The 18,781-nt window shown below is 47.5% G+C and overlaps 1 long non-coding RNA gene across 1 annotated transcript; it reads left to right on the top strand.

The window, feature by feature from the left end:
- The first annotated feature begins 1,652 nt into the window (after nt 1–1,652).
- Nucleotides 1,653–4,804, top strand: LOC141914325 (uncharacterized). Its single transcript, XR_012620774.1, has 3 exons — nt 1,653–1,778; nt 3,463–3,578; nt 4,592–4,804. It is a non-coding gene; the product is annotated as an uncharacterized LOC141914325 (long non-coding RNA).
- The last annotated feature ends 13,977 nt before the right edge of the window (nt 4,805–18,781 follow it).

The following is an 18,781-nucleotide window of genomic DNA, read 5'->3' as shown; positions in this document are numbered from 1 at the left end:
TAAGAATTATACGACGGAGCGTCAAGTAGTTAACGACGAGCGTTGTCTTCAATCAACGATAAGAATTACACGACGGAACGTCAAATAGTTAACGACGAGCGTTGTCGTTAATCAACGACTGCGCGCCAAATTCAAAATGTCGGTGACGCGAACTCAAAGAGTCGAAATTCAGAGGCGACGTCAAGAAGATGAAACGACCGCGCGTTCGTTCGAAAAAGGAGTTACTGAATACAGGTGATTTTCATAGTCAGCAGAAACGACATCTCGGAGTAAAATTACGGAAATAGCACAGAAGATATAGGCCTACCATACTATTATTATTACTATTACTATTACTAATTACAGCGACGAGAGCGTTAAGTTGGCATCGTCAGAGGATTGAATTTAAACAGACGATGAACTGACGGAGAATTTACAATATTTACAGGATTGTAAGTGACGAGTTTATCGGCAGCCCATGGCCGACGACTACACGACCCCCGGGTGCGTCGGCACTCGGGACTCACTGAGGGCGGGATGTCAAAAACCACTGCAGCGATCCCGGGGTCAGACGACCCGGAGGCCCGTGTCTTAATTAGAGAGTAAAATTGTCTTCTTACATGATCTGTACGATTTACAGCGTCCGATTCGTAAAACGGTGAAGAGGCAGCAAGAAGAGTTTCTAATGTGGCTCTGCCAGAGCCAAGTTGCCAATGAGCGCGATTGCGCCAAATTTATAGTTTTCATGCGGTCAACGCACGCGGTGATTGGTCAAGCGTGACGAGCAGTGATACGATCCACGGACAAAGTAGAGCACGCGAAATCATTCGACCGTGACGAATGATAAAACCCTAAATAAAGACTTCATACGCGAGAAGTAGAATTAAGTTCTATAATATTTTAAGATTAACGCGAAAAATGACGACTATAAGACCGATACGGAGATATTTACTAAAAATAAACCGGAGTTAACCGCACCATCGCGAAAACGCTCACACGGAAGTGAGGCGGCGCCAGCGAACGGCGTCGTAAAAACGAGCGTAAACACGAGCAGGGCTGGAGAATTCTCCGGCGACGAGACGGAACCAAAACGGCCCAAAATCAAAGAAGTTGGGTCTCGAATATAAAAAGGAGAACACACACTAATAGGTAGGTGGAGGATAAAAGAATGGCCTGGACAGGCGCCGAAAAATCGCTAATGTCACCGCGATGTGGCGTGGCCAACACCGCGGGGGCCTGCCCAGGTCGTGAAATTGGAATCTGACAGGACTGCCAAAAATCTGTCAGATTGAAATTGAGCCGAAAAGATCCCGAAACATCGCCGCAGAACACCCAGCCCCGTCCCGGAATACGTACATCTAAAAAGAAACAATGAGAAAAGAACGGCTTAAGGCCATTCCGAAATACATAATATAATTTCACCAAAGACCGACATTTTGTGGTCAAACCCACCCCAGATATTGACAATTTTCGCCACAAAAACCCCCGCCCAGCCTCATACTACGCCTTAAGGCGATGAGGCGAAATGAATTTAAAGAAAATTGGGTGTCATAATGACAAAAAGCGAAAAAGGCCTAATCAAAAAGCAAGCCCGAAAGTAGAAGACCCGAAAATAGTACAAATTACAATTAATATTACATTTACAGGAAACGGGGTTCCGAGGTCCCGGCAAGCGGGCGGAGCCGAAAAGAACCGACGAGGGGACCAGGCACTCATCCGGAGTGCTCCGAATCAGCCTCCTCTCGGCCCTCAACGACCCCCACCAGATCCCCGGAACATACGGAACACCGTAAAAACAGGTAAAAACAGACCACTAATATACGTATGGGATCTTGGCGGATTTGCAATCGATGGCGCACAGGACGCACGGACTGGGCCGACGGTCCAGGCCCCAGGTGGCGACGGGTCCGTGCGGAGTCGGATGTTGGTGTCGCAGGCCAAATACTGCAACGCGTCGCGGAGTGATCTCGTTCTCGGCGGGAGGCCATTCAATCCCGTGGTGGGCTGCGAGGACCCGACACGCTGTGCAGGCGAAGGTTTCGGTAGGGGTCCCACAGTATTGATACGCGGTACCCATCGCGGAGGGGTGATAGTGTAATGTCACATGAAGGCTACGGGTGGACGCCGAGCCAACCTCCTCGTCGCGTACAAGCATGACGTGCTGGCCCGTGCCAACACTTACCAGTTCGTTCGTTCCTATGATAACTTCTGGCACACCAGCGTCAGCCAGGGCGAGCAGCCGCTGTTCCTCCTCTTCAATGCTCCTGGTGGGTATCACCGGCGTGATTTGGTTGTTCATCAGCTGGAACTTGCCCGCTTCGGCCTCCGTCTCCGCGACGACTATCGGTGCAACGACGGGAATGTCGGCCGACGAATTTGGAGAAGTCGCAGAAAGAGGGGCGTCCCCCTTGCTCAAAACGTGGTCAAAATCGGCCGGCATGTCCGGGCCGATATCCGACGCGTGTGTCGCCTTCGGTGGCGACGCAATAGGAGTTAACACGGTCGGAGGCGTCGCGATCAGGGGCGGAGATGTTGATATCGGTAGCGGCGCAATCTGGGGCGTCGCGATCGGTGTCGGTCTACCGGGTTCAAGCCGAGCTATCGCCTTCCTGGCTTCGAGGTCTCGACGAATCTCTAACCCTATACTGGTCTGTTGCGCCAGAAAGGCCGAGTCGAGCTGGCGGGCCTCCTCCGTGATGCGGTCGCTTGCAATCATGTTGGCCTTTACGCGTGCCCGATGGGCCCGGTCGGCCTCGCGTCGCGCCCGACGGTAGTCAGTGTGGCCGGGAGATTCTGAGATGGATAGAGCTGGATCTCGGTCCCACTCCTCGGTGCGCACGATTTTGCGCGGAGGTGAATTCTCGTCGCCCTCGGTGACGACCTCGTACCCCGGGTCGCGATTTGTCGTTTTTACATGATATTTTCCATGCTGCCGCGCGGAAAGTTTAGTACGTGAAATACGGCCGCAGTCGCGGCATTTGTAGCAGCGGCCTGCGACAGGCCGCCCCTCACACCCATCAGCATGCGCTTCGATCGCTTCTGAACGGAAATGCTTATAGCAAAAGCGACATTTAGTCTTGATGCTCGACCTGTAATAACAAAGTTGCAGATTTATATAAGAAAACCAGATTAGACGGTCCAATCCCCGAACCTATCGGGCAAGCGGGTTCTTCGATCAGATCTTCTACTAGAAAGGCCCTCAGAGGGCATCGCACCTAGGGGCGAATCAACGGCCACATAGGGCTTCAATCGATCGAAATGTATATATTTGACATTGTGGTTTTCGAGATTCTCAACACCAAAGACCACGTCGTTGACTATGCGCGTGACTGAAAACGGACCAGTGTAAAGACAGGACAATTTCTTGGTCTGTCGGGCCGAAATGGCGGGCGTGTAAACCCAGACTAAATCTCCGATATTATAAGTAGAGCCGCTCTGTCGCAAATCGTAACATCTCTTATTTCGCTTCGTTCTTATTTCCAGGTTGCGTCGAGTCAATGCAAACGCGGTTTCAAGACGCTCTTTAACTTCGATCGCATACGATTTAGTTGGAAGAGGAGAGTGTTCCGCCGCGGATGTACCGGATACAATTTGAAGCGGTAAGTTAATTTCACGCCCGAACATCAAATAATTCGGAGTAAAACCAGTGCTATCATGCACGGAAGCACGGTACGCCATAGTTAAGAAAGGTAATTGTTCGTCCCAGTCAGTCTGGTTAGAATTCACAGTCATAGCGAGGCCGTCTAAAAGAGTCCGATTGTACTTCTCGCACAACCCGTCGGATTGCGGGTGATAGGCCGTTGTACGGGTTTTCTGCATCTCAAGCAGTTCGCATATCTCTCTAACTAGTTTCGATTGGAAGTTCGTGCCTTGGTCACTATGGAATTGGCGGGCTACACCATACCTCGAAATGAATTCTCTCACTAAGGTCGTTGCCACGGTAACAGCTGTCTGGTTGGGTAGAGCATAGGCTTCTACCCACCGAGTGAAATAGTCAGTCACAACTAAGATAACTGTATTGCCAGAGTCAGTCTCGGGGAGAGGACCTAGAATGTCGAGTGCGATTCGTTCGAGTGGTAGTCCCACTCTGTAATCTTTCATAGCGGCCCTTCTCTTCTTAGGGGTGGTCTTTCTTGACGCGCAGATATGACACTGTTGACACCAGAGTTTAATGTCCTCATGGATTCCGTGCCAGAAATATTGACCATGGACGGCGGCGAGAGTCTTCTTTACTCCGAAATGTGCCGAAGTACGGGAGTTATGGATGGAGTTAAAGACTTCTTTTCGATACTTTCTCGGGAGGAGTAGGAGCGTTGAATCGGGATGTCCAGCGCGTTCCTTGCTTATAAATAGTTTACCGTCAATCAGTTTTAATTGTGTCCATCGAGCCCAGTAGAACTTGGTCGAAAGCCCAAGGCTGGAGACATCTTGCCAGGCAGGCCTGTCGCCGGACTTGAATCTTTCCACTATCCAAGATAGCTCCGAGTCAACTGCCTGTTCATTTATCAATTGCTGAGTCGTCCATTCGGTTGAACTTAACAGGGTGGTCCCAGATCTAGGTATATTTCGTTGTTCGATGTTAATGTTTCTAATTTTGGTTCTGTCATTACAGGGAGAAATATCGCCCTGAAAGTTTGAAGAAGAACGGAGGCAGCTTGCACACTCTCGGCGTGAAAGACCATCAGCATTGGTGTGAAAACGACCGGGTCGATGTTGAATCTTGAATCGATACTCGGCCAAGGCGGTTATCCATCTTGCGGTCTGTCCCTCTGGCTCCTTGAATGACATCAGCCACCGAAGTGACGCGTGGTCAGTCCTGAGGAGGAATTCTCTCCCAAGTAAGTAGTGTCGAAAATGTTTCACATAAGTTATAACTGCGAGCAACTCTCGCCTAGTGGTACAATAGTTTCTCTCCGGTTTAGAAAGGACACGGCTACCATACGCGATCACCCTTTCCTGTCCGTCCTGCAGCTGAGATAGTACTCCTCCGAGCCCCACTCCAGAAGCATCGCAATCTAGAATGAATGGTAAATCGGGGTCAGGATAGACTAAGACTGGTGGCGACATCAACATCTCTTTCAATCGGACGAACGCATCTTCGCAGTCTGATGTCCAGGTAAACTTCCTGTCTTTCTCGGTTAATTTATACATCGAGTGAGCGACGGAAGAGAAATCCGGGCAGAAATTTCGATAATACGACGCCAGGCCGAGGAATGATCGGACATCAGTTGGACACTTCGGTGTAGGCCAGTTCTTGATGGCTTCAATCTTAACAGGATCGCAGGCGACTCCCTCTTCTGAGACGATATGGCCTAGGAAAGTGACGCTTCTCTGGAAAAATTGACACTTCTTAGGTTTGAGCTTCAACCCGGAACGTCTGATTCGGTCAAAGACCGCCCGTAGATTCTGCAGAGTCTCGTCGAAGGATCTTCCGTATACGATGATATCGTCGAGATAAATTAAACAAATCTCATTTTGCAGCCCGCGCAAAACCTGCTCCATCAATCTTTCAAACGTGGCGCCCGCGTTGCATAGACCGAACGGCATACGCTTAAACTGATAAAGGCCATTTCGTACTACGAATGCTGTTTTCTCTTTAGCTTCTTCAGACAACTCCACCTGCGAATATCCTGAGGCTAAGTCCATCGTGCAAAAGTATTTCGATCCTGACAAAGAGCGAATCGAATCATCTATTCGGGGAAGCGGGTACGAGTCAAGCCGCGTACACGAGTTCAATGCCCGGAAATCTACGCAGAACCGTGTGGAACCATCTTTCTGCCCGACCAACACGATATTCGAGCACCAAGGGCTGGATGAAGGTTCTATCACGTCTCGGTTTAGCATGTCTTCCACCATTTCGTCTGCTGTCTCTTGTTTCGATATGGGCATCCGCCTCGCCCGCTGTTTGATAGGGCGGCTCCCATTGGTGTCAATGTCGTGTGTCACGCCCTGGGCTAAACCCAAATCAGTGTCCGATTTCGAAAATATGTCAGAGTATTCTAGTATGAGCTGTCTTGCTTGTTCTCCCTCAGTAGGACTCAAATTCTCAAGGGTCCTCGCAATTAAGTCCACTAAATGATCAGGCTCTCCCTGGTCGGGTTGTAATTCTAGCTCGGTTATGCCGATCTGATTCATGCGTGAGCCGCCAACTCGGCTGATGGTGCTGAGATAGCCCAGGGTTGAACCCTTATGAATGGTTATCGTTTCCGGGGTCGGATTCATAACCCTTGCTGGTAGAAATTTCTTCTCTGTGTCTACAAGACTACGTGCGGTGAGAAATTGGTGTTTATGGGAAAGTCGAGATGACTCTATTATTGCCCATTTTCCAGTATGGTGTTGAACATCTACGAGTCCATCAACTATCTGTTCCGAAAATGGCTGAAGGATAACTTTCCGCCGGCTTCGTACTCGAGTGTTATTCTCGTCAAGATTACAGTGCTTTCCGTAAAACAGTTGCTCATCACCCAAAATCAAGCTCTTCCGTCCGGGAAATATCTTACAGTCGAAAAATTCTAGAAAGTCCATGCCGAGTATGACATCTTCTGATATATCAGCAATCACAAATTTCCAGGGAGTCGATTTATCGAAGATCTTAGCGTCGATCTCCATCTGACCTTTGACCTCAATACCTAAGCCATTGGCCGTACTCAATGCAACATCTGACATCTCTAATTTATCTTTCATCGCAGGACGCAGTCGATTATAAATCTTGCTATTTACAACGGAGACGCAAGCTCCCGTGTCAATCAAATAATTTACATTGATTTCTCCTATTTTTCCGTGTATGATTATGCTCGTTGAATTTCTGCTCATTTGATAAATCTTTCTGATTTCTTTAATTTTCGGAGTTGGAGTATGATGATTTAATGAAGGAAATGAGAGTTCTTCTACTTGCGCGGCTGGCCGGACTCTCGAGGAGCCAACCGTCCCTCGTTTCCCTGATGCCTTGATCTGCGACATTCTCGAGAAATGTGGCCGGGCTCTCCGCAGGCGTAACAAACGATGCGATTAGGGAGACGCCTACCGGCATCCACAGGGGGGCGTTGCTGAGTCAACACTTGCTTCACCATTGAGGTTAGTTGAGCGACTTGTTCTTTTAACCCTTCAATTTCTCCACGGGGTTCCGATTTAACCTGATTCACGAAGCCATGCGAGTTTCTCTCCCGAACATCTTCTAGTTTCTCGAATGCCTCGAGTTCTACCGCTAATTTCACGACCTCATCTAATGACGTACTATGACTCTGATGAAGGCGCATTCTCAAATCTCTATCATCCAAAGCATCGATAAAATGGTTTCGTGTTAATCGGTCTCGTTGAGTCGGAGTTAAATCAGGGTAAGCCTTGGTTGCCAAGGTGATTAATACCTGCGAGAGCTCTCTCAGGCCTTCATTTCGTTTACGACGTCTGTTTCTTATTTCAGCCAAAAATAGTTCAGCCTGATGACCATGTCCAAAGCGATTGTCGAGCACTCTGACCAGTTGCTGAAAATCTCGCCTCTCCTCGTCGACGAGTGTACATACTAGTTGTCGGGCTGGACCACGAAGATGAGCAAACAGGATATCGGCTTTAAGACGTCCGTTCCAGCCATTAATTCGGGCTACAGTCTCGAAAACTTGGAGATAATCAGGCCATGAGCCGTCTCCGGAAAACGTCTCGGGTCTGATATTATATAAATTATGAACAGTCGAGCTATAGCCGGCGGTTGCTGGGCCGATCGGTGTTGTCTCACGCTCAAAGGGCCTCGGTCGGTCGATTTCATCATTGAAAGGAAGGTCAGTGATGTCGTCCCTCGATTCTGTCATCGTACGAGTCTCATCACTGGTAAGTCGGCTTAATGACCCGTCGTGAGAACCGTCGCCGGAGGCTGATTGAGTAACCTCGCGATCTCTATTAAGGTCAAGGTCTTGATCAAATCGTACATGTCGTTCATCTCCCTGACTATGAGATCTGCTCTTTGCCTTGCCTCGGGTACGTGAGCGACCTCTCGTCATGTCATTATTTTCCATTTTTACTTATAGCTGAATTAGAAGACGAACGATTAGAATGACGCCGCGCAAGAAGGTTGAAAGGAAAAACCAATTTAAATATATATGATAAGCTGATCACTGGAAGAAGGATTTCTGCTGCATCGGAAAAAATAAACTAGCCCTCACCCGTCACTCGTCAAGTCAAACGAAAATTAATACTTTCAATAAGGGAAGTATTTTGATAAATAGATCCCACCGCTGCCACCATTTTTGTAGCGGTTGTAGTGTAAACATAAAAAAAATAGTAATACAGGTAGTGACTGCTGTTGTCCATAGGTAGCGTAGTCGTAGTCACTCTGCTGTGCCGGGGCGCTCGCTACACGGGTCCGCCTGGGTCGACCGCACTCGGGTATTGAATACGGCAAGGAGACTCTTGTCTTCCCCAGGAAAGTAAATGATATAAGATATGTAGAATCGGTTCCTCTATTAAAAAATGTCGCTAAAAAGGGCGCTTTAGCAGTACGCTCTCCTCCAAACAGTCGCCTCCCTACTCCACGTAGCCTTAATCTGTGTGGCCAATACAGACCCCCCCAACCCGCTCTACTCAGAGTAATCCGCTTTAGGGGCTTTCCTCGGACGAAACTCGCAGTGTTGATTACTCGGCGGATATGGCTACCCCCATTCCAAGTGCCCTCTCGCACATAGCTGTCCCCCGTCATCTCAGGAGCTAATTGCGACTCATGCCAGATCTGTCAAACTAGTCGTATGCATAAGTGTTGTCCGTAGCGACGGTCAATAGGGGAACGATCCTCACGTAGAACTAAATGGGTTCGATGCAGCAGGAAAACAAACAGAAATCCTCGTCCTTCCTTCCAGTGCCGGCGAATCAAATAAACGCAAGATTCGAAGTTTGATTGGAATGTAGTACGAATTATTAAATATATATATTTTCTTATAATACAAAGTTCATCGTTCTTGATGCCAAGGGGACATCATGTCCACACGCAAAACACCTTGATTATTTACATTTCGATATATAAAAAGAATGTGCCCTTCATGGCTTGCAAAGCCTTGGTACAGTCAATGTACGGTAGCATACAAAGGAGACGACCGAACGTCAAATAGAAGCGGTGGCGCGGCGGACTCCGGTGTGTATCTAATATAACTTAGGTCTCAGTAAACGAGCGTCGAAGCTAATCAACGATTAAGATGTTAACGACGGAGCGTCAAGTAGTTAACGACGAGCGTTGTCGTTAATCAACGATAAGAATTATACGACGGAGCGTCAAATAGTTAACGACGAGCGTTGTCTTCAATCGACGATAAGAATTATACGACGGAGCGTCAAATAGTTAACGACGAGCGTTGTCTTCAATCAACGATAAAAATTATACGACGGAGCGTCAAATAGTTAACGACGAGCGTTGTCGTTAATCAACGATAAGAATTATACGACGGAACGTCAAATAGTTAACGACGAGCGTTGTCGTTAATCAACGACTGCGCGCCAAATTCAAAATGTCGGTGACGCGAACTCAAAGAGTCGAAATTCAGAGGCGACGTCAAGAAGATGAAACGACCGCGCGTTCGTTCGAAAAAGGAGTTACTGAATACAGGTGATTTTCATAGTCAGCAGAAACGACATCTCGGAGTAAAATTACGGAAATAGCACAGAAGATATAGGCCTACCATACTATTATTATTACTATTACTATTACTAATTACAGCGACGAGAGCGTTAAGTTGGCATCGTCAGAGGATTGAATTTAAACAGACGATGAACTGACGGAGAATTTACAATATTTACAGGATTGTAAGTGACGAGTTTATCGGCAGCCCATGGCCGACGACTACACGACCCCCGGGTGCGTCGGCACTCGGGACTCACTGAGGGCGGGATGTCAAAAACCACTGCAGCGATCCCGGGGTCAGACGACCCGGAGGCCCGTGTCTTAATTAGAGAGTAAAATTGTCTTCTTACATGATCTGTACGATTTACAGCGTCCGATTCGTAAAACGGTGAAGAGGCAGCAAGAAGAGTTTCTAATGTGGCTCTGCCAGAGCCAAGTTGCCAATGAGCGCGATTGCGCCAAATACATAGTTTTCATGCGGTCAACGCACGCGGTGATTGGTCAAGCGTGACGAGCAGTGATACGATCCGCGGACAAAGTAGAGCACGCGAAATCATTCGACCGTGACGAATGATAAAACCCTAAATAAAGACTTCATACGCGAGAAGTAGAATTAAGTTCTATAATATTTTAAGATTAACGCGAAAAATGACGACTATAAGACCGATACGGAGATATTTACTAAAAATAAACCGGAGTTAACCGCACCACCGCGAAAACGCTCACACGGAAGTGAGGCGGCGCCAGCGAACGGCGTCGTAAAAACGAGCGTAAACACGAGCAGGGCTGGAGAATTCTCCGGCGACGAGACGGAACCAAAACGGCCCAAAATCAAAGAAGTTGGGTCTCGAATATAAAAAGGAGAACACACACTAATAGGTAGGTGGAGGATAAAAGAATGGCCTGGACAGGCGCCGAAAAATCGCTAATGTCACCGCGATGTGGCGTGGCCAACACCGCGGGGGCCTGCCCAGGTCGTGAAATTGGAATCTGACAGGACTGCCAAAAATCTGTCAGATTGAAATTGAGCCGAAAAGATCCCGAAACATCGCCACAGAACACCCAGCCCCGTCCCGGAATACGTACATCTAAAAAGAAACAATGGGAAAAGAACGGCTTAAGGCCATTCCGAAATACATAATATAATTTCACCAAAGACCGACATTTTGTGGTCAAACCCACCCCAGATATTGACAATTTTCGCCACACAACAACAACCTATTCAGCAAGTGACCGACTACCAAACAGGATCAGGGCAGCAGGGGCGACCATCGTGTCAATATTGTGGTGAGTACTGTGTAGACAGAAGATCATGTAAGGCTCGTAATGCAATTTGTCATCACTGCAAAATCAAGGGGCACTTCCTTAAGAAATGCCGAAGCCGCGCAGCCCTTTTAAACCGTCAGCAATACCAACAACAAGGTCCACAATAGGGGTGCGCGCCTATCCACGGTCAAGAGCCGCCGGATGGGCACCCTAACACTGAACCAACACCTACGGTTAATGTGACTGAAGTACTCTATCAAAATTCTATTTCGATCAAAGTATTTGGGAGAGGTTTCTCCGCGTTAATTGATACTGGGGCTCAAATCAGTTGTATTTCTACTAGTGCTCTCAAAAAGTTACCCAATCCAGTCAAATTACAACCGTCTAACATCTGTCACATAGCCGGGGTTGGTGGTGAAAAACACAGTGTACACGGCATAGCTTATCTCGATATTAATATTGCTGGTCTTGTTATGCCTTATACGTTTTATGTGATAGAACAAATGCAGTACCCACCTATATAAGGAATAGATTTCCTCGATTAGAACGATGCCATAATTTGTTTCAAAAACCGCGCGATTAGTTTTCACGAGCATGAAGTATTTACAACCCTCAACTCATCGGGTTTCGGTTTAGCACCCACTAATAAGAGAACAACCATACCACCAAGATCTGAAGCCCTATTCCCTGTGAACATTTCCAGTGATAAAATCCCAAGTATTTGTTTCTTAGAACCGATTTCTTACTTACTACAGCTCAATGTTGTAGGTGCTAAATGTTTGTCTAGAGTCGACAATAAACATTCTGTTATGCGCATTAGGAACCCTACTGATCTACCGGTCGTTTTACCAAAAAAGAAAGTTGTAGCAAACTGTTTTGATATTCAAGACGAATCTATATTGGCTATTGATGACGATGATGTTCCAAGTTTCGCTCAAGGTCACACAGGTGACAGTTATCAAACTCGTACTCGAAACTCTCAACCTCAAAATCATGCTCAGGGTCGTCAGTCTGTGAAGTCTATTCAAAGTTTGCGCCAGAACTTTCACAGTCCAAATCCGCATCAAACTCAGAAAGCCAATCAGTACCCCAATCAAAACATTAAACAGACGCAACAGGGTGTTTCTAATCAGTACAACACATATGATGCCAAAGTAGAGAAACCTGTTGAATTTGACTTAACCAACTCTGATCTCTCTGAAGAACAAAAACAACGCCAACTTGAATTTCTGAAATAAAATAGGGACGTGTTTGCTGCTGATCTCTCAGAAGTGGGTCATACTAATTTGCACTACCATTCAATTGAAGTTAATCCTGGTACAAGACCTGTTAGCTTACCATTCTATAGAGCCAGCGCGGAGGGTAAAAAAGAGATAGAAAAACAAGTGGACGAGCTGCTTAAATACAACATGGTTTCTAAGTCAAGTTCAAATTGGCACAGCCCTGTAGTACTGGTGAAAAAGAAATCAGGAGAGTGGCGCATGGCAATTGATTATAGACGCCCTTATAACTGCACTCAGCAAATAGATTTCCCTTTACCTAGATGTGAAGATGTCATTGATGCAATAGGCGTTGCTAAGGAAAAAATTTTCAGCAGCTTAGATTTAGCAAGTTGTTTTTGGCGAGTCCCGTTAGACCCAGCTACTAAACATAGATCAGCATTCATCACGCATCACGGCATCTTTGAATGGAACCGTCTCCCGTTCGGACTAAAAAACAGCCCCGCATCATTTGCCTCGGTCATGGCCAAAGCTTTGAAGAGTCTAAACTGGAAACTTGTATTGATTTATGTTGACGATATATTGATTTTCTCACGATTTTGAAGAACACCTCAAACATTTAGATTTAGTATTTAAACGGTTACGAGAAGCAGGGTTAACACTAAAACCGTCAAAATGCCAGTTCGCACTTAAAGAGATAATATACTTAGGTCATGTCATATCAAAAGAAGGCGTCAAAATTGACCCCACTAAAACGGCAGTTATCAAGAATCTCGAGAGACCAAAAGGCGTGAAGCAAATTAGACAATTCTTAGTGTGAACGCCCTTCTCCTCCACCGATCGTGAGGGGTAATCAGGGTTCGAACACGTAATTTTAATTATTCGATTCGACAATCCGACGATTCGCTGGTATCTCGTCGCAGCGGCTTTGTTGGGGTGTACAGCCTTGGCTCCAACCACCAGTAGAAAAGAAATTACTCCACGGCCTCTCCAACAACCTGCGACAAACAATATTTCATAAATAGCCAAATATTTATTCATTCATCAACAGTTAGGTAAGTTACCGCCATTCGCGGAATCAATACGATGAATGACCACACAAACCCACAACCAGAACATAACCGAGAGGGCGCCACAGGCTGGAGTGTCGTTCAGAAAACAAAAGATTACTCAACCAATGTCATCTATGAATGTCTGTCACATACTCCCCCAAGCCGTAAAATATCGTCCTCGATATCTCAAAGTGTATCTGAACAAATCGTACACGAACTGGGACAGCATAAGAAGAAGAATAAAATGTCAAGGCCAACAACAACTGATTTCAGCAGTCAACCACATGATACAATAAACGATACAACAACACGTTCCCTCCCCCTTTTTTTTGATAGTTTTTTTAATTTTCTTCTTATATCATATTGCATATACTAAACGAGTTTACATGTTACACTCTACTCTATACCAGTCCGGATCATGTTGGCAAGCGCATCCAACAGTTTAGGATTCTCTAAAACCTCCGGAATTTTCGCATATTCCAGGAACAATTCAATCCTCCTACGATCCGTCTGCATGTTGAACATTAGAAATTCACCCGAACGCTGCCAAGCCGGGGGTCGTCTCGTCCGCGGTCGTGGCACAGGTCGCTCCTCCGAACTAGGACTTGGCTCGTCAACATCCGGTGAAGTTGAAACAGAGGGTGAACTAGCTGGCACGCTATCCACCGACAAAGGGCTCAACGGAGGAGTCTCCACGTCAACCAGAACTGGATGCTCCACAGAATCGCTTGTTCCCTCAGCTCCCGGTGATTCCGGAACGGAGGCCATTTCCGATCGCACAATCTCCTCAGAAATTGGAGCTGGAGAAACACTCTCAATGGAACTTCGAGATAACACGGTGTCCGCACCCGCAATCCCAGGCTCAACGACGGGAGGTTCCTCCGCAGTTTCCACTTCGCGTGAGACAAGTACCCAGTCTTCCTCGTCGGACCCATCGTCCGCTACTTCGGCAACTATTTCCTCTGGCATATTAGTATTACCAACAGCGACTTTCTCCGAAGTAACATGCTCCGGGTTTGCTTCCTTTACTCGGAATGATTCCTCACTGTCACGCAAAGGAGTAGCCAAAGGTAATAACTTGTTCCTATGCAGAATCCTCCTACCCCCATCTTCAATTCTTTTTACCTCGTAAACAGGTACATCTCCAGTTACCTTGCTTTCTACGATATAAGGCACCGATTCCCAGCGGTCAGCTAATTTATGTCGTTCCCTAAATCCTTCACGCTTGACCAACACCATATCACCGGGCGTTAATTCTGCACTCTTAGCTCTCCTGTCATATAACTCTTTCCGTCTATCCCCTTGCCTAGACAAGTGATCTGCTGCCAAATTCCACGCCACTTCCAATTGATTTTCCATCTGCTTCACATACTCTGTTGTCGACGTCACACTTTCTTCATTACCCCAACCAAATTTCTTATAGACTGACAGTCTGGGTCTTCTTCCGAACATAAGGTAGAATGGCTCAAAGCCTGTCGACTCGTGGGGCGTGCAATTATACGCATACACCAATGCATTAATATGCCTCCGCCAGTTTCTCTTTGCCTCGGGCGGCAAACTACCCAGTAGTCGAATCAACGTACCATTAAACCGTTCCACAGCACCATTGCCCGCAGGGTTATACGGTGTAGTTCGGGTTTTCCTCATACCGGTCAACTCGCATAACTCCTTGATCACACGACTTTCGAAGGCACGCCCCTGATCCGAATGAAGTTGAACAGGCGCTCCGAATTTCAGCACCACTTCGTTGAATAAACACTTAGCCACCGTTCTAGCCGTCTCATTTTTAGTCGGAATAGCCATCGCAAACTTAGTGAAATGATCGGTCATAACAAGCACCTTTTCGAAACCTTGACTCGGCTCCAATGTTAAAAAATCAATGCACAGTAACTCCATAGGGTACGATGTCTCAATGCTGACCAGCGGGGCAACTTGTGTAGGCGTCGAAGCCTTCAGCAGCACACAGCGCTTACAACTCTTCAAATATTCCTCGACATCGGATTTCATTCCGGGCCAATAACATCTTCGTCTCAATAACGCCAACGTTTTGTCACGGCCGGGATGCCCCAACCGATCGTGCAAACAGTCAAGCATCTCCGCCCTCTCCGAATAGGGCAACCAAACTTTCAGCTCTGACACTCTATTTTCAACAACTCTGCGGTACAAAACATCATCCAGAAGTTCCAGCGACTTAAAAACCCGACAGATCCCGTACTCCGATGGCTTAGCTGGCCGGAATCTTGTCTTAGTCCTTAAACAAGAAACAACGCGTCGAATAGTCGGGTCTCGCTCCTGCAATTTCCGCATGTCTACCTCTGCTACCCCTCCGGCTTTCGTCACAGGGACTGACGGACTTACGGTACAAATTGCTGCAAAGACGTCAGCAGTGATCCGATTTAATGGACTTCGACTCAGCGCGTCTGCATCCCGCATATTAGCGCCACTATGGTATTCGAGTTCCAAATCGTACACTGATAAAGCCTGTAGCCAGCGATGTCCCGTGGCATCCAGTTTCGCAGATTTCAACACATAAGACATGGGGTTCGAATCAGTATGGACACAACATTTGTTACCATACAAGTAATCGTGGAACTTTTCCGTCGCCGCCCATTTCAGAGCCAGGAACTCAAGCTTGTGCGCAGGATACTTCTTCTCTGCAGCATTCAATCCTCTACTTGCGTAAGCGATTACCTTCTTTACTCCCTTTCCATCTGTTTGGTATAGGATCGCACCTAATCCATCATGAGCTGCATCCGTATGAAGCTCGAAGGGTCTATTAAAGTCTGCGAACCCTAAGATGGGGCTTGACGTCAACATCTCCTTCAACCTCGTGAATGCGTTTTCTTCATTCTGTCCCCACTGTACCTCAATCCTCCGTTCCGCTGTCTTACGTTTCCCCTTAAGATTCGTGACTCCCGTTAACAATTTCGTTAACGGAGCAGCTACTCTGGCATAGTCCTTTATAAAGCGTCTATAATAGCCCGAAAACCCCAGGAATTGTCGCACTTCAGTTACGGTTCTAGGGGCCGGCCAATCCTTCACAGCACTTAATTTCGCTGGATCGGGTTCAACTCCCTTTTCAGAGATCCTGTGCCCGAGGTAAACAACTGCTGACCGTAAAAACTCACATTTTGAGGGTTTTAACTTCAGTCCTGCAGCAGCAAGTCGATCCAACACATGCTCCAACCGCTCAACATGCTCCTCGAATGTGTCCGAAAAAATAAGTATGTCATCGATGAAAACCAGACATTCACGGAGGTTTAAATCCGCCAGAGTCCTTTCCATTAAGCGCTGGAACGTTGACGGTGCATTTGTCAACCCGAAGGGCATCACGTTAAACTCCCAAAATCCATAACCCGGCCCGACATTGAAGGCAGTTTTCGACTTATCCTCCTATTTCACTTCGACTTGCCAATATCCCGCCTTCAGGTCGAGAGTGGTGAAATACTTGGCACCGGCAACACTTTCAACTAATTCATCCGCGCGGGGAAGAGTCTGCCGATCTTTCACGGTCCTCCGATTGAGGGTCCGATAATCCACACAAAATCGAAGACCGCCATCCTTTTTCCGGACGAGAACTACCGGTGATGACCATGAACTAAAAGATGGACGGATGATTCCTGTGGACGCCATCATGTTAAGGTGATCCCTCACCTCGTTCACCATGGACGGAGGAACTCGTCGATACCTCTCCTTGAACGGTACATTATCAGTCAAATTGATCTCATGTCGAATCGCGGAAGCACGTCCAGTATCTTCATCAGCGACCGAAAAAATTCCTTTATGCTTCCGCAGAACGTCTTTCAACCGGAGAAGCTGCCCCGGAGTCGTCTCGCAACCTTCCCAGTTGAAAAAGTCAAAAAACTTATCATCTGCTCCTGACCCTATTGCACCACACTGTCGCTGCAGAGGAATCGCACTATTCATCAGCTTCGGCTCCACTCGACGCACACCCTCAATGCTACACACCGGTGACCGAGCAGGAATGGTGACAGGCCGACATCCAATATTCCTTACCACCACGCTTATACGGTTACACTGCACCGCCGCCATCTTACTTATGCTAGGTACCAACAGTAGGGTCCCAGGTAGGTTAACCTCTTCCGACGAGCAAGTCATCACCAAACTCGAATCCGTCGATACTCCACGTACCAGCCCATGCACGCTAAGTTGACTCATAGGCGGTACAGTTATTTCCGTCGTCGTACGCACCTGCTCAGGTTTGGCTGACAAACATTGTTTCGCCAATCCAACAGCTCCCTTGTCATCGTGCAAATGCTGTAACACGTTAGTGCCCAACACTACAGGCACCGACTCACTGTAACTAGTATCTTCAACCACCAAAACCAAAACATCGAGTATCTGGTGCTCCACTACCAACGTAACTTCTGCACACCCATAATAGGGTAGTTCAGTTCCACCGGCGGTCTTCACATCCAAATAATCATTGACAGGAAACAGCTGCGTATCCACGAGTGAACTGAAGAAACTCTTTGAGACCGTTGTTACCTGAGCCCCCGTATCAATCAATGCTCGACAAGGCTGTTTATTGACGACAATATCCGATTCATTAGCTGGACCCACTAACGACGACTGGCCTGGCCCATGGGTCCGGGGCCAGGCTCCGACCGGTTTCCCGTCCGCCGACAATCTCGCTGAAAATGGTCCAACCCCCCGCAGTTAAAACATCCTCTGCGACGGCCACGTGAAACTGGACGGTTATTATAACCTCGGCCGCGTATTGCTCCGCCTCTATCCATTCCTCGGCCCCGTGCCTGCGCGATGTCACCTTGATCGTGATAATCTGAGGTTCTTTCAATCTTCAATGCTGTTATCTCCCGTTTCAGTTCATTAACGGTTTCCACCAATGATTCAACGGTCTTTACGAGTTGGCCCGAACCTTCAGCGTACATCTGGTGCTGCCTAGGCACCAGAATCCTTCCAAGGTTAGATGCCTCTTTCCCAACGCTTGCTATCTTCCGACCTTCAGGTTGGAACCCAAACTCTTGCTCCAATTTCCTTGCCTCAACCACCATTTCCTGGTATGAATGAGATAACAACAGCGGACGCAGCCCAAGTTGAAGCTGCCTGTTAAACAATCCCTGCCAAAACTGCGTCTTCAGTTCCGCCTCATCAATCTGTCCAGGGGCGTGACCCCGTATCTCCTCCAACCGACACGCCCAGAGATTCACACTCTCATCCCTACCTTGCTCTGCTGTATAAAATTTTCCGTATACTTGCCTAGCAGTTAGAATCTCCCCAAACAGGGTATCCAGTCGATTGATCACCATGTTCAACGACAAGTCTGACCCGTACTCACCCTCAAGGTTCAACAAACAATCACGTGCTGTACCCTTCAGTGACCTACGAATGAAATTCACCACTTGCGAATCCGAGTACACACCATCTGCCTGCAAACCCCGCACCTCACTCTTCCACTGCCGATACGAGACATCAGTTTTATTCTCCTCACCGGAAAACGTACTGAGGCGTGATGGAGTGTTTATCACGACATTTTGTCTTCCTTTAGACGACTCAGCAAACTCCTTCGGCCTCGGATCCTCGAACGGTGCAAAACTGGGCGGAGTCACCGGTTCAAACCCCAATCGCTTCTGTGAAGTAGCGCCATCCCCGTAAGAAAATCTGTTTACAACGGATCCACGTAA

Source organism: Tubulanus polymorphus, chromosome 12, assembly GCF_964204645.1.
Source record: "Tubulanus polymorphus chromosome 12, tnTubPoly1.2, whole genome shotgun sequence".
NCBI classification, from domain to species: domain Eukaryota; kingdom Metazoa; phylum Nemertea; class Palaeonemertea; order Tubulaniformes; family Tubulanidae; genus Tubulanus; species Tubulanus polymorphus.
This window is presented reverse-complemented; position numbering and strand designations above follow the sequence as displayed.